The sequence below is a fragment of the Zingiber officinale genome, chromosome 3A (assembly GCF_018446385.1).
Source record: "Zingiber officinale cultivar Zhangliang chromosome 3A, Zo_v1.1, whole genome shotgun sequence".
Classification (NCBI taxonomy): Eukaryota; Viridiplantae; Streptophyta; class Magnoliopsida; order Zingiberales; family Zingiberaceae; genus Zingiber; species Zingiber officinale.
In genome coordinates, this window is record NC_055990.1 from 10,207,960 (window position 1) to 10,231,022 (window position 23,063).

Genomic DNA, 23,063 nt, shown 5'->3' on the forward strand with positions numbered 1-23,063 from the left:
CAACAACATACTCATATACCACTCCATCCAAGTATCATAACAATTCTCTAACTGTCAAAGATGACTCTATGGGTTATGAGCTCATCTTGCTTCCGCTGCTCTCACACTGCTGTCTGTAAGTAAATCAATCATCTCCAAAATCCACAACACCTAGTATCAACAAATCCTCTAACATTCACATTAAGCTCTCAGTTTGTTTATCTGTCTAAAGATGTAAAGCGGTTCTAAAACAGAACTTTATACTCATGGTCTGCTGAAAAAATCTGTCACTATCGTGATATGAATCATGAATCTCCATTCAATTCAATACTCAGAGATATACCCTGAGGTTCAGTAATCTCTCTATCATATAATCCTGCTACTCGATCTAAAGAATCCATCCTACAAATCAATAACTAGAGAGCAAATTCATCAACCAATCACTAATTTCCCAACACATCGTATCCTCTCCATATCCTGGGTAACCTCACATCAAAATCTATCACAACATGCTCCCAACTGCACTCTAGTATCTGTATGTACTTATCGATTTATACACCCTATAACGGTTGCATCTCGTAAGTGTTAAGCAACTAGCTCCACACCTTTCCACATCAATGGGGGTCATCCATCCAAATGTACCCTCAAGGTCATTCTACCAAGTACATCCCATCCATGGTCAAAATCCCCATAGAATAGGACACATCAATCCTCTACAGACTAGTCAAGCCAGCAATGGTATGTAGCTAACTCAGTCAATTCTCCGTCTGTACCAGTCATGAATTCAAATGTGACTTTTAAGTTATCTAACTAACACAAATAACCCGGGGATCATAATCTCTATAAAATAGAGTGAGTCGGTCTCCTACAACCGAACTAATAAAATTAACTCTGTACTCTACCATCTACACCGACAAGAACGGATCAATCTTCTACTGATCAAGTCAACAAAGGTACATCTGTCCTCTACTAACCGAAGCAACAAGAATAAACTGGTCCTCTATAACCCGAAACAACTAGGATAAATCAATCCTCTACTATCTAAGCCAATAAGAGTAAATCGGTTCTCTACGAACCCAGGCAATAAGAGTAAATCGATTCTCTACGAACCAAGGCTATACGAGTAAATTGGTTCTTCACGAACCGAAGCAATATGATATTTAGCAGATATTGGTTCTCCACGAACCGAACCAATATGATATTTAGCAGATACTAACCACTACTAAACTAGTGATAACAGAAATTAATAACACTAGTGGTATGGTAAAAGAAATCCTATGAGACTGTATTCCTTGATCTCTAGTAGGGTCAACCGTGATCAGTGATTGCCCCAACTCATTTGATGTATGCTACAAACAACTAGACAGGTACTAACAAAAGTATACTAACACATAACATAACTAACATCACAACTATGCATGCACTAACAGTAATGTAAGATAACAATATGCGAACATACCTCCTATAGCTTGGAGAATCCTGTCGCTGCCTGGTCCCAAAACCCGAAAGGTCACATCGAGAAACCAAATCACGAAAAACCAAACAAAAATAGGCCTCGTAAAACCTGTAGCTCTGATACCAATAAATTGTCACGCCCCGAGAGTAAGGTTGTCCGACGAAAATCGGACAGCACCTCCCCTGTAGCAGTGACAAATAGAACCGGTATACAACACCACAGATAATACATATACAAATATATATCACAACCATGCAGATAATATACAGCCCACACGGCTGGACAATCAAACACAGCGGAAAACAAGAATAACAAAAATAAAATAACAAAAACTCACCGCGGGCCGGCCCGGCTTGACTCCTCGACAAAACAACCAAATACAAAATAACAAGTCCACAGCCCAATTATTACAATGCTAAATTCAAAGGTTTAACTCACAATAAAATGAAAACCAAAATCATAATATCGTCCTCGAATGTGACGTGGAACTGGCGGACAGGATCTCCAGGTGACTCCATATATCCTTTACCTGCTACCTGGTGAAATTACCAATATACGGGGTGGTGAGTATAAAGACTCAGCGGGTAATAGACAGATAGTGCATGAGTAAAGTAAAACAAACTAGAGATGCAAAGGTATACAGTCTCGTAAAGAAATAGCAGATACTACAGTGATATCATAATAAGTGTCCATACCTGAAACCATATCCTAGGCTAGTAAGGGAAGGTAGATGTAGCAAAGTCCTGCTACAGTACTGCTCATAACTACATGGTATCATGTGAGGTATATACAGGTCAACAGTAAGTAAGCCAGTGTCTAAACACCTAACATAGGTATAAATCTCAACCTAAGTAAGCATAACAGCATAAATAAACAACAGCAGTATAATCTAGCAACAGCAGCATGGATAAGCAACAACAACATAAGTAAACAACCAGCAGATATAATAACAACAGCGTATGTACGGATGGCACCACGACCCCTGTATGGTCGAGAGGCCGGATCGATGACAAACTGTACCACCCAAAGGCCGCCACTACTCTCGAGTGACCGGATGGACAGGTGCATAGTAGCTGAATAGCTACGTCTGCGACGGGGTCCCTGCTGCCGCAACTCCAGCCGCCACTACCCATGAGTGGCCGAGTGTGACACGACAGGACAAGCGGCACGCTCCAGCTACCACTACCCATGAGCGGCCGAGCGTGCGGCTCAGGCCAACGACCGTCTCAACCACAAGGGAGCCAAAGTCGTCGGCTATGCATGTCATGACATGATGCGAAAATGCAGCAGTCATCATATATATATAAACAGAAACAGGTATGCTACATGAAGCCAGCATGCTCAGCAAGGTGTGTAAATAAACAGAAATCAAAGCAGGTAACCATGGTATCAGGTGTCCATATATCCAATACCTACTATCTAATGTCTGGTATCTGGTATCCAATACCTAGTACTATAGTATCTGCTAAATATCATGAATAGCAACGAGAGACTGTATAGATACAGAAACGAGTAGCTCAAAGATTGAGTGGAAGTATCAAGCGCAGGAAAAATAAGAGTGGAGTCAAGATAAACATAGTAGCCAACTAAACATATAGCTCATGCACTAAGATCAATGTGATAAAGAGATAAAGCAAGAAGTACCCGCCTTTATACGTAGTGCGTGTCAACCGTCTTCAACAACTCCAGAAGATCACATCCAACTCGGATCCTACAAATACAGGATACGAGACAAAACTAAGGATCTATAATCAATGTATCAACTATCAACAAACCTAAACCGATTCAACCTCTTTATTCACATACTTCCATTTAATCCAAGAAAGCATAATCTACCCATCCAACTTATCTAGTCAAATTTAATTCCATCAACAACTAAACATCATAAATCGAACATGCATAATTCTTCCATATAATCCCTTTCTAACTACCACAGCTGACAATCCAACCAACACCACTAATTATTCGTTAATCAAGATACCACAGATTAAAATCTAAATCAGAAATGGATACATAACTATATCCACCCCACACCATCAACCAAAATCAACCAATCCATCACAAGACTACAAACCAATCTCCAAACACAACTCACCTCATTCGAAGTGCTCCTTGTGAACGAAACAACCCACTGTTGAAAATCACGGGTGTGATGCTTACTGCTGCCCACATCTCCATCACCTTCTAACCTAACAACCAAAACACAGAAATCTATCAATTACTCTACAATAGGATACAAAATCAGTTCTTAAACTTACTTAATTCCATGTCAACAATCTCTTCTCCGATGGTTCACTGGCCTACAGTGCTGGCCAAAACTATAAGAACAAGCCAAACATTAAATCTTCACATCCAATACATAGAATGGAAAACCAATCACTGCTAATCAATTCCAAGCATTTGCCTCACCTCAATCTATTACCAGCATACTCCTCTCCATCACTCACTCTTTTGGTGAAGATCGGATGACTCCAAGCAACTGACCAGCTGCACCTTGAAGACGAGGGAAGAAGCAAAGGGTGGCTGGACCCTTGGAACAACATCCCTTCTTGCTCCTTGGCCGGCGGCAACGTCGAGACGAATCGACAGCGTCGGCTGGAGGAAGATCTGTGCACCACCGCGAGATCGATTCAGGCTAGGGCATGGTAAGGATGATGGCGTCGGGCGTAGATGCAAGGCGCGACATCGGCACACGCTAGGGCTTAAGCGAAGAAAGGTGGAATCGGAAAAGAGCTCGGCGTCGGCAAGATCAGGAGGCGATGCTGCAGCTTCAAGGTCGCTAGCACGTTACCGGCTGAGGACTTCACCGGCGGCGATCGAGTGAGGAGGGGCCGGTCGCGACAGCGTGAAGATGAGAGGGGAGGAGGAGATCGGGAATGAGGAAGAGAAGGGAATCGTGCGGCGATGAGGTGAAGGGAAAGAAAAGAAATCGGGAAAAATAGAAACTTAGGGTTTCATTTAATTAAATCATAAGTTGCTTCCTCAATCAACTCCCACATTTGGGTATTCTAAAGAGGCTTTCTCGCAACCCATAATTAATCCCCTTAAACTACGCCAAACGGACTCCGAAAAATTCTCAGAAAATTCCCAAAAATTTCTGAAAAATCCAATAAGATTATTTGTCCAATAACCTTATTATTTAAATATTATTTGGGTGCTGTATTTTACATTCTCCCCCACTAATAAAAATTTGGTCCCCAAATTTACTGCTCAACTCAGGGATCCACATCTAAGTGTAACAATCCAACAACATACTCATATACCACTCCATCCAAGTATCATAACAATTCTCTAACTGTCAAAGATGACTCTATGGGTTATGAGCTCATCTTGCTTCCGCTGCTCTCACACTGCTGTCTGTAAGTAAATCAATCATCTCCAAAATCCACAACACCTAGTATCAACAAATCCTCTAACATTCACATTAAGCTCTCAGTTTGTTTATCTGTCTAAAGATGTAAAGCGGTTCTAAAACAGAACTTTATACTCATGGTCTGCTGAAAAAAAAATCTGTCACTATCGTGATATGAATCATGAATCTCCATTCAATTCAATACTCAGAGATATACCCTGAGGTTCAGTAATCTCTCTATCATATAATCCTGCTACTCGATCTAAAGAATCCATCCTACAAATCAATAACTAGAGAGCAAATTCATCAACCAATCACTAATTTCCCAACACATCGTATCCTCTCCATATCCTGGGTAACCTCACATCAAAATCTATCACAACATGCTCCCAACTGCACTCTAGTATCTGTATGTACTTATCGATTTATACACCCTATAACGGTTGCATCTCGTAAGTGTTAAGCAACTAGCTCCACACCTTTCCACATCAATGGGGGTCATCCATCCAAATGTACCCTCAAGGTCATTCTACCAAGTACATCCCATCCATGGTCAAAATCCCCATAGAATAGGACACATCAATCCTCTACAGACTAGTCAAGCCAGCAATGGTATGTAGCTAACTCAGTCAATTCTCCGTCTGTACCAGTCATGAATTCAAATGTGACTTTTAAGTTATCTAACTAACACAAATAACCCGGGGATCATAATCTCTATAAAATAGAGTGAGTCGGTCTCCTACAACCGAACTAATAAAATTAACTCTGTACTCTACCATCTACACCGACAAGAACGGATCAATCTTCTACTGATCAAGTCAACAAAGGTACATCTGTCCTCTACTAACCGAAGCAACAAGAATAAACTGGTCCTCTATAACCCGAAACAACTAGGATAAATCAATCCTCTACTATCTAAGCCAATAAGAGTAAATCGGTTCTCTACGAACCCAGGCAATAAGAGTAAATCGATTCTCTACGAACCAAGGCTATACGAGTAAATTGGTTCTTCACGAACCGAAGCAATATGATATTTAGCAGATATTGGTTCTCCACGAACCGAACCAATATGATATTTAGCAGATACTAACCACTACTAAACTAGTGATAACAGAAATTAATAACACTAGTGGTATGGTAAAAGAAATCCTATGAGACTGTATTCCTTGATCTCTAGTAGGGTCAACCGTGATCAGTGATTGCCCCAACTCATTTGATGTATGCTACAAACAACTAGACAGGTACTAACAAAAGTATACTAACACATAACATAACTAACATCACAACTATGCATGCACTAACAGTAATGTAAGATAACAATATGCGAACATACCTCCTATAGCTTGGAGAATCCTGTCGCTGCCTGGTCCCAAAACCCGAAAGGTCACATCGAGAAACCAAATCACGAAAAACCAAACAAAAATAGGCCTCGTAAAACCTGTAGCTCTGATACCAATAAATTGTCACGCCCCGAGAGTAAGGTTGTCCGACGAAAATCGGACAGCACCTCCCCTGTAGCAGTGACAAATAGAACCGGTATACAACACCACAGATAATACATATACAAATATATATCACAACCATGCAGATAATATACAGCCCACACGGCTGGACAATCAAACACAGCGGAAAACAAGAATAACAAAAATAAAATAACAAAAACTCACCGCGGGCCGGCCCGGCTTGACTCCTCGACAAAACAACCAAATACAAAATAACAAGTCCACAGCCCAATTATTACAATGCTAAATTCAAAGGTTTAACTCACAATAAAATGAAAACCAAAATCATAATATCGTCCTCGAATGTGACGTGGAACTGGCGGACAGGATCTCCAGGCGACTCCATATATCCTTTACCTGCTACCTGGTGAAATTACCAATATACGGGGTGGTGAGTATAAAGACTCAGCGGGTAATAGACAGATAGTGCATGAGTAAAGTAAAACAAACTAGAGATGCAAAGGTATACAGTCTCGTAAAGAAATAGCAGATACTACAGTGATATCATAATAAGTGTCCATACCTGAAACCATATCCTAGGCTAGTAAGGGAAGGTAGATGTAGCAAAGTCCTGCTACAGTACTGCTCATAACTACATGGTATCATGTGAGGTATATACAGGTCAACAGTAAGTAAGCCAGTGTCTAAACACCTAACACAGGTATAAATCTCAGCCTATGTAAGCATAACAGCATAAATAAACGACAGCAGCATAATCTAGTAACAGCAACATAGATAAGCAACAACAGCATAAGTAAACAACCAGCAGATATAATAATAACGATATATGATGGTCACCGCCCACCTCTCTCGCACCACGACCCCGTATGGTCGAGAGGCGGATCGATGACAAACAGTACCACCCAAAGGCCGCCACTACTCTCGGTGGCCGGATGGACAGTGCATAGTAGTGAATAGCTACGTCTGACGGGTCCTCGCTCCGAACTCCACCGCCACTACCCATGAGTGGCCGAGTGTGACACGACAGACAAGCGGCACGCTCCAGCTACCACTACCCATGGGCGGCGGCCCAGGCCAACGACTGCCTCAACCACAAGGGAGCCAAAGTCGTCGGCTATGCATGTCATGACATGATGCGAAAACAGCCATCATATATATATATAAGCGAAACAGTATGCTACATGAAGCCGGCATGCTCAAGAAGGTGTGTAAATAGAAATCAAACAGGTAACCATGGTATCGGTGTCCATATATCCAATACCTACTATCTAATGTCGGTATCGGTATCCAATACCTAGTACTATAGTATCTGCTAAATATCATGAATAGCAACGAGAGACCGTATAGATACTGAAACGAGTAGCTCAAAGATTGAGTGGAAGTATCAAGCGCAGGAAAAATAAGAGTGGAGTCAAGATAAACATAGTAGCCAACTAAACATATAGCTCATGCACTAAGATCAATGTGATAAAGAGATAAAGCAAGAAGTACCCGCCTTTATACGTAGTGCGTGTCAACCGTCTTCAACAACTCCAGAAGATCACATCCAACTCGGATCCTACAAATACAGGATACGAGACAAAACTAAGGATCTATAATCAATGTATCAACTATCAACAAACCTAAACCGATTCAACCTCTTTATTCACATACTTCCATTTAATCCAAGAAAGCATAATCTACCCATCCAACTTATCTAGTCAAATTTAATTCCATCAACAACTAAACATCATAAATCGAACATGCATAATTCTTCCATATAATCCCTTTCTAACTACCACAGCTGACAATCCAACCAACACCACTAATTATTCGTTAATCAAGATACCACAGATTAAAATCTAAATCAGAAATGGATACATAACTATATCCACCCCACACCATCAACCAAAATCAACCAATCCATCACAAGACTACAAACCAATCTCCAAACACAACTCACCTCATTCGAAGTGCTCCTTGTGAACGAAACAACCCACTGTTGAAAATCACGGGTGTGATGCTTACTGCTGCCCACATCTCCATCACCTTCTAACCTAACAACCAAAACACAGAAATCTATCAATTACTCTACAATAGGATACAAAATCAGTTCTTAAACTTACTTAATTCCATGTCAACAATCTCTTCTCCGATGGTTCACTGGCCTACAGTGCTGGCCAAAACTATAAGAACAAGCCAAACATTAAATCTTCACATCCAATACATAGAATGGAAAACCAATCACTGCTAATCAATTCCAAGCATTTGCCTCACCTCAATCTATTACCAGCATACTCCTCTCCATCACTCACTCTTCTGGTGAAGATCGGATGACTCCAAGCAACTGACCAGCTGCACCTTGAAGACGAGGGAAGAAGCAAAGGGTGGCTGGACCCTTGGAACAACACCCCTTCTTGCTCCTTGGCCGGCGGCAACGTCGAGACGAATCGACAGCGTCGGCTGGAGGAAGATCTGTGCACCACCGCGAGATCGATTCAGGCTAGGGCATGGTAAGGATGATGGCGTCGGGCGTAGATGCAAGGCGCGACATCGGCACACGCTAGGGCTTAAGCGAAGAAAGGTGGAATCGGAAAAGAGCTCGGCGTCGGCAAGATCAGGAGGCGATGCTGCAGCTTCAAGGTCGCTAGCACGTTACCGGCTGAGGACTTCACCGGCGGCGATCGAGTGAGGAGGGGCCGGTCGCGACAGCGTGAAGATGAGAGGGGAGGAGGAGATCGGGAATGAGGAAGAGAAGGGAATCGTGCGGCGATGAGGTGAAGGGAAAGAAAAGAAATCGGGAAAAATAGAAACTTAGGGTTTCATTTAATTAAATCATAAGTTGCTTCCTCAATCAACTCCCACATTTGGGTATTCTAAAGAGGCTTTCTCGCAACCCATAATTAATCCCCTTAAACTACGCCAAACGGACTCCGAAAAATTCTCAGAAAATTCCCAAAAATTTCTGAAAAATCCAATAAGATTATTTGTCCAATAACCTTATTATTTAAATATTATTTGGGTGCTGTATTTTACAGTGCTCACGGCCTTCTTCTTGACGAGGGGAGCTTAGATCCGAGAAGAGCTCGCGGAAGGACCCACTTTGGCCGGAGACGAAGCTAGGTCTTCGTTTCCGTTCTCGCTCGAGCAAAAATGGCGCACGCGAGAGGTGAGGAGAAAGGTTTGGAATAATACCTAAGTTCCTTTTTCTTATACTAGGGTTTTTTTTATTATCTACTACTGCTTAAAAATATTTCGCACCTTACCTTCTCACGAAATACTCGTGGAACAGTTGGTTGGCTGCGTTCTGCTTAAGGCGTGGCTCGCGAGTTCGAAACTCGGCTGCAACCATTTTTTCTTCCTATTTATTTCCTATTCATTAACATCTGCTTAAATAGAATATTTCTCCTTCTTTAATAAGAAACACCCGCTGGAACAGTTGGCTGGCTAGATTCGGTTAAGGCTCGGTTCAGGCCTAGGGTCCACGGTTCGAATCTCGACTTGAATATTTTTTTGTCGAAACTTCCTTCGTTTAGTAAAAATAACAAACGACCTCCAAAAATTGCATAAAAATACTCTAAAAATTTCTAAAAATCCCTAGAATTTTTCTATAGCATTTTTAAGTATTTTTGAATTATTTTTGGGGCTTAAATGAGGAAATTTGGGTTGTTACAATCTAACTTAGGTTTCTGTAAGAGGATCTAATTCTAACTCCTAGGTTTGGGTCACCCAAAATTTGGTCTAGTAGGTGAGAGGTACCTATCCTTGTTGGTCTTATATTTGTGTTAGGAGTTAGTTCCTCTGGTTTACTAGTGTTAGGTTAAATTTCATCATCTTCAATAATTCTTGGATTAATGTCAACATTTTCATTTATATTAGGTAGATTATTTTCTTCATCAAATATTATAGTAGTTGTTTCTTCAACTTTTAGGGTATTATGGTTATAGACTCTATAAGCCCTACTGGTTGTGGAGAACCCTAAAAAGATTCCTTGTTTTGATTTGGGTATAAATTTTTCTAAGTAATCTTTAGTATTTAAAATATGAACTTTACATAAAAAAACTTTTAAATAGTTTAGGTTGGGAATTTTATTTTAATACATTTCATAGGGGGTTTTATTGTAAAGTTTGTTAATTAGGATACGATTTTGAATATAGTTTGCCGTATTTATTGCTTCAGCCCAAAATTGATGATTTAAATTATATTCGTTTAACATAGTCCTAGCAGCTTCTTGTAGGGTCAGGTTTTTATGTTCTAGTAGGCCATTTTGTTGGGGGGTCCTAGGGTAAGAATATTCATGTTTATACCCATTGATTTCACAGAATTGGGTAAACCTATTATTTTCAAATTCCCCCCCATGATCACTTCTTATTCTTTTAATTTTAGTATCTTTTTTATTTTCTGTTAATTTACAAAAATTACTAAATATTTCAAATGTTTCATCTTTTATTTTTAGAAATTTTACCCAGGTGAACCTAAAGCAGTCATCAATTATAACTAAGCAATACTGGTTCTTGCTTAGTAACTTGGTTCCATGTGAATCAAATAGGTCAAGGTGAAGGAGCTCAAGTAAAGAGTTAGTTCTTTCTAGATTGGTTGACTTGTGGGTTGACTTGGTTTGTTTTCCTTGTTGATAAGCATTACAGATTGAGTTTTCAATAAATTTTAATTTGGGCAAACATCTAACTAGACCATTTTGACTTATTTTTGAAATGAGTCTAGTGTGAGTGTGACCCAATCTTCTGTGCCACAACTCAGTTTCCACTTGTGGTGTTAGAAAACACTTTATTGAGGATGTGGGTAGATCAATTGTGTAGATATTATTTTTCCTAAGCCCTTTAAGTGTGATTTCAGGGTTTTCAATATTTTTAACTAAACACCTAGATTTATCAAAGGTAACTAAGTATCCACTATCACACAATTGGCTTATACTTAGAAGATTAAAATTGAAATTTTCAACTAGTAGAACTTTTCGAATAATAAAATCGGAACTAAGTTCGATATTACCTTTTCCGATTACCTTAAGTTTACCGTTGTTGTCGAATGCAACTAACCCTAGGTTCTTTAGTTTAAGCTTAGTGAACTTCAACCTATCTCCAGTCATGTGTCTGGAGCATCCACTATTCAACATCCATTGATCCAATTCCTACACATGAAGTAGTTGAATTGCTTTCCTTTTAATGGATTAAAAGATAGCTTAATTGAAGTAGGCTCCCTAGTTTTCCATCTCACTCAATCTAAGTTAGCAATCAGTTAATCCTATGGGTGATTATGAGATGGTTGATTAAGTTAATTAATGTTTTGAAAAGTTTGGATTAAGCAAATTTTGAAAAAGTTTTAAGTTAATTAGGATTAAAAAATATTTAATTTGAAAAAGTTAAAAAATAATTAACTTTAATTAGTAAGATTAATTAATTTTGAAAATAAGTAAGTTTAACTAATAAGTTTAATTAATTTTGAAAATAAGTAAGTTTAATTAATTTTTAAAATAAGTAAGTTTAATTAATTTGAAAATAATTAAGTTTAATTAATTTTAAAATAAGTAAGTTTAATTAATTTGAAAATAATTAAGTTTAATTAATTTTGAAAATAATTAAGTTTAATTAATTTTGAAAAATAAGTAAGTTTATTTAATTTTGAAAATAATTAAGTTTAATTAATTTTGAAAATAATTAAGTTTAATTAATTTTGAAAATAATTAAGTTTAATTAATTTTGAAATAAGTAATTTTATTTAATTTTGAAAATAATTAAGTTTAATTAATTTTGAAAATAATTAAGTTTAATTAATTTTGAAATAAGTAATTTTATTTAATTTTGAAAATAATTAAGTTTAATTAATTTTGAAAATAAGTAAGTTTAATTAATTCTGAAAATAATTAAGTTTGATTAATTTTGAAAATAAGTAAGTTTATTTAATTTTGAAAATAATTAAGTTTAATTAATTTTGAAAATAAATAAGTTTAATTAATTTTGAAAAAAGTAAGTTTAAATAATTCTGAAAATAATTAAGTTTAATTAATTTTTAAAATAAGTAAGTTTAATTTTGAAAATAATTAAGTTTAATTCATTTGGAAAATAATTAAGTTTAATTAATTTTGAAAATAAGTAATTTTATTTAATTTTGAAAATAATTTTGTTTAATTAATTTTTAAAATAATTAAGTTGATTTATTATGAAAATAATTAAGTTTGATTAATTTTGAAAATAAGTAAGTTTATTTAATTTTGGCGAATGCCCTAGATATATAAGAATGGGTTGCCCCAGTATCGAATAAGACAGTTGTACTTTGCTGTAAGATACTGATCTGACCTGTAACAACTATCGAGACATTCGCTGCGTCATCTCTAGTCAGTGAGTAGATCCTCGCATTCGTCATGGCTGAGGGGGCTTCTAATCTGCCCTGACTGATGTGTGGTCCCTCTAGCGCAGCCTGCATCTGATGTAACTGAGCCGGCTGGCCTCCGTACTGGGTCGGCTGTGGCGGAGGAAAAGTGGTCTTGTTTGGGCATTGCTTAGCCATATGCCCTTCTTGTCCACACTCGAAGCATCATCGTGTGCCCTTGCGACAAATTCCTGAATGAAGTTTCCCACAAGTAGCACACTTGGGATGGCTGGGTTGTTTACTGGCTGGTCCTCCTTTCGGGTAACTCCCTGGTTTGCGCTAGTTGCTGGAGTTCCCTTTCCAGTTAGAGCCGTGGGAACTGTGGCCCTGGTGTTTCTGAGTACCTGAGCCTCCTTGGCCCTTAACCTCTGAGAATACTTGCTTCTGCTGTTTGATGCTGTTCTGGTAGTGTTCTGTGGTCAGAGCACTACTTATCAGTTCTTCAGTAGTTTGCAGCTTGTGAATGCCGCCAGCCACGTTCACTGCTATTTCCAGCCTCAGCATCTTGAGCATCAACTGGACTCGTTCTCTTTCTGTGCTGACTAGTTCTGGACATAGACGAGCCAATCTGTTGAATTTCTTCACGGCTTCCTCCACTGAATGGTTGCCCTGGCGAAACTCAGTGAACTCGTCGTAGTGGCGGTTCGTGACCCGCATGTGAAAGAACTCTTCGAAGAATTCTTTCTCGAAGTCGTCCCATATCATCTGGTTTACTGGGCGCTACGCTTTGATTCTCTCCCACCACATGCATGCAACTCCTACTAGGCAAAAGGAGGCGCACTTCACCTTCTCGTGTTCTGGCCAGTCCAGAAGCTCCATCGTGCTCTCCAGTGTTTTGAACCAGGACTGAGCATCCCATGGTTCACTAGTGCCTGAGAAATTCTCTAGCTTGACACTCTGCCACTAGATTAGATAGGTTTCTCTCCTTGCCTCGAGTGTTGGGGCTACTGGTGCTGTAGACTCAACTGGTGGAACCTCTAAGACCACTGGTGTTGCTATGTTTGGTTCCGAGGTGACAGTGGGAGTATTCTGCTGGTTAGCCTTTAAGGTGGCTATTTCCTGTTGCTGTTCAGCTAGCTGCTGCTGTAACTGAGCCACCAATGCTGTAAGGTCTGGAGGAGGCACTGAACTGCCTGCCTCACGCTGGGGCTCAGTAGCTGGTGCCCTCTTAGCTGGGTGTCCTCGTGCCATTTCTAAAGACATAGAGGATACATATGCTTAATACAATTATAATAGGGTAACTACTGTTATCATGTTAACTATTATCATAACAAGCATGCCTCAGTTATATATATAAGTAAAACATGAAAACAAGAACATAAGAAAATGAGGGATGTTCTTACTTGGAAGCTGCAGGTTCAATGCTGATGTGTGTGTAGGAAGTATGGAAACTGCTCTGATACCACTCTGTTGCGACCCACCTCCTACTAGCTAGGCTGCGAGGCAGATCGCTACGTGTTGCTGTGCTAAATTACTATTGCGAAAAATCTGGATTGATTAAAATTTTGCTAAACTGATTACGGTAAAATCTGAACTTAATATTCTAGGTGTACCTAGGAGTTGTACACATGCTAGGGAAGATAATCTATGCCTCCCAGACGTCCTGCTAACTGTAATCAGGCATTTCAATCGATCCATGGATCGATTGGGCTGTCGGATCGATCTAGTGATTGATACAGCTGGATATTGACATGGAGAAACACTCTGGATTGGTCGGCTGACCGATCCATAAGCTACTTGCTTCTGTATGTGGCTGGATCGGTCTACCGACCGATCCAGGAGTACACTGATCGGTCGTCTTGACCGATCCAGTGGCTCACAGATCGGTCGGCTGACCGATCAGTGAGCTCCTGTACTGTCACGCCCCAAAAAGGAGACCGTACCGAAAAATTTCGGCAGCATCTCCCCTGTACGGGTGACAATCTGAAACATACATACATACAATATACATCAGCCACATACGGCTGGAATATATCTACACAACCACGCAGTTATATAACCAGCCTACTCGGTTGGAACAGAAATAAACACAACCACGCAGTTATATAAATATATGAATCAGCCCATACGGCTGTACTAAAATCAACACAGCGGAAATCACAGACAACGATCACAAAACATAAAGTAACTAACTGCGAGCCGGCTCGGCTTGACACAATAATATCAAACCCAATACAAGACAATATAAATACATAAACAAGTACAAACTCCAAAATACAAATAACGTAAGAAATACCGAAAATCGTAAGGTCGTCCTCGAATGTGACGTGGAACTGGTGGACAGGATCTCCAGTCGACTCCATAAATCCTTTACCTGCTACCTGGTGAAATTACCAATATACGGGGTGGTGAGTATAAAGACTCAGCGGGTAATAGACTGATAGTGCATGAGTAAAGTAAAGAACTAGAGATGCAAAGGTATACAGTCTCGTATGGAAATTGCAGATACTACAGTGATATCATAATAAGTGTCCATACCTGAAACCATATCCTAGGCTAGTGGTAGAAGGTAAAGTGTAGCAAAGTCCTGCTACAGTACTGCTCATAACTACATGGTATCATGTGAGGTATATACATGTCAACAGTAAGTAGGCCAGTGTCTAAACACATATCACAGGTATAAATCTCAACCTATGTAAGCGTATGACATAAATAAACACCGGTATAATCTAGCAACATGACCTAGATAAGCAACAACAAATAAGTAAACAACCGTGAGATATAATAACAACGTATATACGGATGGTCACCCGCCCACCTCTACGCACCATGACCCCTGTATGGGCGAGAGGCCGGATCGATGACAACTGTACCACCCAAAGGCCGCCACTACTCTCGAGTGACCGGATGGACAGGTGCATAGTAGCTGAATAGCTACGTCTGCGACGGGGGTCCCTGCTGCCGCGACTCCAGCAATCACTACACATGAGTGTGCGAGTGGGGGCAAGACAGGACATGCGGCACGCTCCAAGCTACCACCACCCATGAATGGCCGAGCGTGCGGCCCCGGCCAACGACCGTCTCAACCACAAGGGAGCCAAAGTCGTCGGCTATGCATGCAATGACATGATGCGAATAATGCAACAGTCATCATATATATATAACGGGAAATCAGGTATGCTACATGAATCCGCATGCTCAATACTAAGCATAAATAAACAGTAATCAAAGCAGGTAAACATGGTATCAGGTGTCCATATATCCAATACCTACTATCTAATGTCTGGTATCTGGTATCCAATACCTAGTACTATAGTATCTGCTAAATATCATGAATAGCAACGAGAGACTGTATAGATACAGAAACGAGTAGCTCAAAGATCGAGTGGAAGTATCAAACGCAGGAAGAATAAGAGTGGAGTCAAGATAGATAAAGCAACTATCTGAACATAAAGCCCATGCACTAGGATCAAAATACTAAAGAGATAAATCAAGAAATACCCGCCTTTATACGTTGTGCGTGTCAACCATCTTCAACAACTCCAGAAGATCACATCCAACTCGGATCCTACAAATACAGGATACGAGACAAAACTAAGGATCTATAATCAATGAATCAACTATCAATAAACCTAAACCGATTCAACCTCTTTATTCACATACTTCCATTTAATCCAAGAAAGCATAATCTACCCATCCACTTATCTAGTCAAATTCAATTCCATCAACAACTAAACATCATGCATAATTCTTCCACATAATCCATTTCTAACTACCACAGCAGACAATCCAACCAACACAACTAATTATTCGTTAATCAAGATACCACAAATTAAAATCTAAATCAGAAATGGATACATAATTACATCCACCCCACACCATCAACCAAAATCAACCAATCCATCACAAGACTACAAACCAATCTCCAAACACAACTTAGCAATGGAAAACAACTTCCAAAACTCACCTTAATCAGTAGCACCACCACTTGACCGCTGTTGAGGAGGTTGAAGCTGGAAATGGTGATTGAAACAAGGTGGAGTCGTTTTCCAACAAATCAAATGCCCTAAAATCATCACCTATCATAGACCCAATGCCCAATTCACTACCAATATAACCACAACCAAGAATTTAACTCTAATTCTTAATTCATAACATTTAACTAACAACTTACCTTAATCCGATACCTAGCAATATAGTCATGTAGATGAAAGAGTCCTCCTCGGGTCTAAGATCCGGTGAAGAGGAAACGTTGGGCCTCCTCGATCCAAAATCCGGTGATGAGGAGACGCAATGGACATCCATGGGAAGCAGCTAGGGCACGGGTTCTCCTCACGGCTGAAGACCCATATGCACAAAGGAAAGCACTCGGTGAAGGGAGACAGTGGCTAGATGGACTCGGGCAGTCAGCGGAGTAGAAAGGAGGCTCGGTTGCTACACGGCATCGGAGGTGCGTCGATGCGATCAAGATGCCAGCGGTGGTGGCGCGACAGCGAGGGAGGAATCGGAGAGGAGAGGAAAAGGAATCGTGGCGTCCTCGACCTGAAGGGTCGGCTGAGGCACACTGGAGAGGACCACTGCCGGCGGTGGTGAGCTTGCGGCGGTCGGCGATCGGGCGCCTGAGGAAGGGGTTTGAGATTAGGATCGGGATCGGGGAAGGAGGGAGTTCTCGGCGCTTCCATATGGTTAGGGCACAGTAACAATAAGGTTTATATACTTAGGTTTGCCTAATTAAATCCTAAGTACATTCCTCAATCAACTCCCACATTTGGGTATTCTAAAGAGGCTTTCTCGCAACCCATAATTAATCCCCTTAAACTACGCCAAACGGACTCTGAAAAATTCCCAGAAAATTTCTAAAAATTCCTGAAAAATCCAATAAGATTATTTGTCCAATAACCTTATTATTTAAATATTATTTGGGTGCTGTATTTTACATTCTCCCCCACTAATAAAAATTTGGTCCCCAAATTTACTGCTCAACTCAGGGATCCTCATCTAAAGGTAACCACCCAACAACATACTCATATACCACTCCATCCAAGTATCATCACAAATCTCCAACTATCAAAGATGACTCTGTGGGTTATGAGCTCATCCTGCCTCCACTACTCTCACACTACTGTCTAGCCAACTGTAAGTAAATCAATCATCTCCAAAATCCACAACACCTAGTATTAGCAAATCCTCTACCGTCCATATAATGTGCTCAGACTGTCCATCTGCCAGAGGGTGAAAACCTCCACTTCAACAAAGCTCCACACTCACAATGCTACCAACTCTGCGAGATATGTGAGGTGAATCATGGATCTCAATCCAATATAACACTCCGAGATATACCATGAGGTCCGATAATCTCTCTAAAATAAAACCCTGCTACTCGATCTAAAGAATCCATCCTACAAATCAATAACCAGAAAGGAAATTCATCAACCAATCACCGATTTCCCAACACATCCTATCCTCTTTATGTCTTGGTAATCCCACAATAAAGTCCATTATAACATGCACTCAACTCCATTCCAATATCCGAATCTACTGAAATAATCTTACTAACCACCGATATTCGGCCTCCACTTGCTGACATACTAGACATCAAGCTACAAAATCCGCGATGTCTTTTTCATGTCATTCAACCAATAGAAACGCTCTAAGTCCCTATACATCGGGTGTCACCCGGATGTATCACAAATCCATATCGAGGTGTTTTCCTACAGAAACTCCTCCCGGATAAGAAGTGACTCAGGATCACATCTAACCTCCCACAGATATAAAGTTTCTCGTAAGTGTTAAGCAACTAGTTCCACACTTTACCACGTCAGTGGGGGTCATTCTACCAGGTACATACAGTTCATGGTCAAACTCTCCATAGGATAGGATACCTCGATCATCTACAGACTAGTCAAGCCAGCAATAGTATGCAGCTAACTCAGTCAATTCTCCGTCTGTACAAGTCATGAACTCAAATGTAACTTTTAGGTTATCTAACCAGCACACATAACCCGAGGATCAGAATCTTTATAAAATAGAGTGAATCGATCTCCAACTGACTGAACTACTAACCGAACTAAGAACATAAGAATGGATCAGTTCTCTACAGACCAAGTCAACAACGGTAAATCAAACCTCTATAGGCTAAAGCAACTAGAATAAGTCGATCCTCTACAAAACAAACCGACAAAGTAAATCAAACCTACTAAGCAAGTCAACATGGGTATATCGGTCCTCTACTAACCGAAGCAACAAGAGTAAATTGGTCCTCTACAAACCGAACCAACTAGGATCCTCTACTAAGCGCAACAAGAGTAAATTGGTCCTCTATGAACCGAAGCAATACGAGTAAATTGGTTCTTCACGAACCGAAGCAATATGATATTTAGCAGATACTAACCACTACTAAACTAGTGATAACAGAAATTACTAACACTAGTGGTATGGTAAAAGAAGTCATATGAGACTGTATTCCTTGATCTCTAGTAGGGTCAATCGTGATCAGTGATTGACCCAACACATTTGATGTATGCTACAAAAAACTGGACAGGTACTAACAAAAGCATACTAATACAAAACATAACTAACATAACAACTATGCATGCACTAACAGAAATGTAAGACAACAATATGCAAACATACCTCCTATAGCTTGGAGAATCCTGTCACTGCCTGGTCCCAAAATCTGAAAAGTCACATCAAGAAACCAAATCATGAAAAAACCAAACGAAAATAGGCCTCATAAACCTTGGCTCTGACACCAATAAATTGTCACGCCCCCAAAAGGAGACCGTACCGAAAAATTTCGGCAGCATCTCCCCTGTACGGGTGACAATCTGAAACATATATACATACAATATACATCAGCCACATACGGCTGGAATATATCTACACAACCACGCAGTTATATAACCAGCCCACTCGGCTGGAACAGAAATAAACACAACCACACAGTTATATAAATATATGAATCAGCCCACACGGCTGTACTAAAATCAACACAGCGGAAATCACAAACAACGATCACAAAACATAAAGTAACTAACTGCGAGCCGGCTCGGCTTGACACAATAATATCAAACCCAATACAAGACAATACAAATACATAAACAAGTACAAACTCCAAAATACAAATAACGTAAGAAATACCGAAAATCGTAAGGTCGTCCTCGAATGTGACGTGGAACTGGTGGACAAGATCTCCAGTCGACTCCATAAATCCTTTACCTGCTACCTGGTGAAATTACCAATATACGGGGTGGTGAGTATAAAGACTCAGCGGGTAATAGACTGATAGTGCATGAGTAAAGTAAAGAACTAGAGATGCAATGGTATACAGTCTCGTATGGAAATAGCAGATACTACAGTGATATCATAATAAGTGTCCATACCTGAAACCATATCCTAGGCTAGTAATGGAAGGTAGGTGTAGTAAAATCCTGCTACAGTATTGCTCATAACTACATGGTATCATGTGAGGTATATACATGTCAATAATAAGTAGGCGAGTGTCTAAACACATATCACAGGTATAAATCTCAACCTATGTAAGCGTAACAACATAAATAAACAACAACAGCATAATCTAGATAACAACAGCATAGATAAGCAACCAGCAGATATAATAACAACAGCGTATGTACGGATGGTCACCCCGCCCACCTCTCTGCACCATGACCCCTGTATGGGCGAGAGGCCGGATCGATGACAACTGTACCACCCAAAGGCCGCCACTACTCTCGAGTGACCGGATGGACAGGTGCATAGTAGCTGAATAGCTACGTCTGCGACGGGGGTCCCTGCTGCCGCGACTCCAGCAATCACTACCAATGAGTGTGCGAGTGGGGGCAAGACAGGACATGCGGCATGCTCCAAGCTACCACCACCCATGAGTGGCCGAGCGTGCGGCCCGGGCCAACGACCGTCTCAACCACAAGGGAGCCAAAGTCGTCGGCTATGCATGCAATGACATGATGCGAATAATGCAACAGTCATCATATATATATAACGGGAAATCAGGTATGCTACATGAATCCGCATGCTCAATACTAAGCATAAATAAACAGTAATCAAAGATGGTAAACATGGTATCAGGTGTCCATATATCCAATACCTACTATCTAATGTCTGGTATCTGGTATCCAATACCTAGTACTATAGTATCTGCTAAATATCATGAATAGCAACGAGAGACTGTATAGATACAGAAACGAGTAGCTCAAAGATCGAGTGGAAGTATCAAACGCAGGAAGAATAAGAGTGAAGTCAAGATAGATACAGCAACTATCTGAACATAAAGCTCATGCACTAGGATCAAAATACTAAAGAGATAAAGCAAGAAATACCCGCCTTTATACATAGTGCGTGCCAACCGTCTTCAACAACTCCAGAAGATCACATCCAACTCGGATCCTACAAATACAGGATACGAGACAAAACTAAGGATCTATAATCAATGTATCAACTATCAACAAACCTAAACCGATTCAACCTCTTTATTCACATACTTCCATTTAATGCAAGAAAGCATAATCTACCCATCCACTTATCTAGTCAAATTCAATTCCATCAACAACTAAACATCATGCATAATTCTTCCACATAATTCTTTTCTAACTACCACAGCAGACAATCCAACCAACACAACTAATTATTTGTTAATCAAGATACCACAAATTAAAATCTAAATCAGAAATGGATACATAACTACATCCACCCCACACCATCAACCAAAATCAACCAATCCATCACAAGACTACAAACCAATCTCCAAACACAACTTAGCAATGGAAAACAACTTCCAAAACTCACCTTAATCAGTAGCACCACCACTTGACCGCTGTTGAGGAGGTTGAAGCTAGAAATGGTGATTGAAACAAGGTGGAGTCGTTTTCCAACAAATCAAATGCCCTAAAATCATCACCTATCATAGACCCAATGCCCAATTCACTACCAATATAACCACAATCAAGAATTTAACTCTAATTCTTAATTCATAACATTTAACTAACAACTTACCTTAATCCGATACCTAGCAATATAGTCATGTAGATGAAAGAGTCCTCCTCGGGTCCAAGATCCAGTGAAGAGGAAACGTGGGGCCTCCTCGATCCAAAATCCGGTGATGAGGAGACGCAATGGACATCCATGGGAAGCAGCTAGGGCACGGGTTCTCCTCACGGCTGAAGACCCATATGCACAAAGGAAAGCACTCGGTGAAGGGAGACAGTGGCTAGATGGACTCGGGCAGTCAGCAGAGTAGAAAGGAGGCTCGGTTGCTACACGGCATCGGCGGTGCGTCGATGCGATCAAGATGCCAGCGGTGGTGGCGCAACAGCGAGGGAGGAATCGGAGAGGAGAGGAAAAGGAATTGCGGCATCCTCGACCTGAAGGGTCGGCTGAGGCACACTGGAGAGGACCGCTACCGACGGTGGTGAGCTTGCGGCGGTCGGCGATCGGGCGCATGAGGAAGGGGTTTGAGATTGGGATCGGGATCGGGGAAGGAGGGAGTTCTCGGCGCTTCCATATGGTTAGGGCACAGTAACAATAAGGTTTATATACTTAGGTTTGCCTAATTAAATCCTAAGTACATTCCTCAATCAACTCCCACATTTGGGTATTCTAAAGAGGCTTTCTCGCAACCCATAATTAATCCCCTTAAACTACGCCAAACGGACTCTGAAAAATTCTCAGAAAATTTCTAGAAATTCCTGAAAAATCCAATAAGATTATTTGTCCAATAACCTTATTATTTAAATATTATTTGGGTGCTATATTTTACATGTACTCACTGTTCGTGTCTGGATCGGTCGGCTGACCAATCCACAACAGACGCAACCTTCTGTTTGCATCTGGATCGGTCGGCTGACCGATCCATAACAGACGCGAACTCTCTGTTCGCGACTAGATCGGTCAGATGACCGATCCAGTGGCACCACCCAGTTCTGATTTCGAATCAGAACTTCTGATTTCAGCACTTGTGCGTGCCAAAATCTCACATTTCACTCATACTATTCACCAAATATATCCTAAAAACATAAAGCTAGCATTCTAAACTTGAAATAAGGCAGGGTTTACTAGTTCGTAGCATTTAACAAATTATAAGTGCATGGAACTAAAAATATTGAGAGTTCAATTGTTGGAATTTGCTAAATCCCCTTAGAATCTTTTATTCCAAGTTCCTGCCACACACACCATCTCTGCATTGTCCTCCAGCTTCCTTTGATAGTCCATCTTTCCTTTACCATTACCTGCAGTATAAGGAAAGTAGAATCTGTAAGCTTAAAGCTTAGTAAGAAACCATCTACCTCACAAAAACATGCATATGATGTTGATAATGCTTTTAAAACATGCTGTTTAAAACATGAGCTGAACATGTAAAAGCATGGCATAATCATAGATAATACATGGAAATCATCTAAACATGTACATCAAAACTGAACATAGAACTATCATGCATATCATAGTAAAGAACTGAGCTGAAGCATGATACTGACTAAGCTAATACTGATCTGATACT

At 40.3% G+C, this 23,063-nt stretch overlaps 2 long non-coding RNA genes across 2 annotated transcripts; both read right to left on the reverse strand.

Annotated features, from left to right (window-relative positions):
- Positions 1-3,076: 3,076 nt before the first annotated feature.
- On the reverse strand, positions 3,077-3,971 carry LOC122053550. Its single transcript, XR_006132231.1, has 4 exons — positions 3,845-3,971; positions 3,694-3,753; positions 3,531-3,624; positions 3,077-3,146 (listed from the first exon to the last, which is right to left on the reverse strand). It is a non-coding gene; the product is annotated as an uncharacterized LOC122053550 (long non-coding RNA).
- Positions 3,972-7,738: 3,767 nt separating this feature from the next.
- On the reverse strand, positions 7,739-8,645 carry LOC122053551. The gene is made up of 4 exons (XR_006132232.1): positions 8,507-8,645; positions 8,356-8,415; positions 8,193-8,286; positions 7,739-7,808 (listed from the first exon to the last, which is right to left on the reverse strand). It is a non-coding gene; the product is annotated as an uncharacterized LOC122053551 (long non-coding RNA).
- Between the last annotated feature and the right edge of the window lie 14,418 nt (positions 8,646-23,063).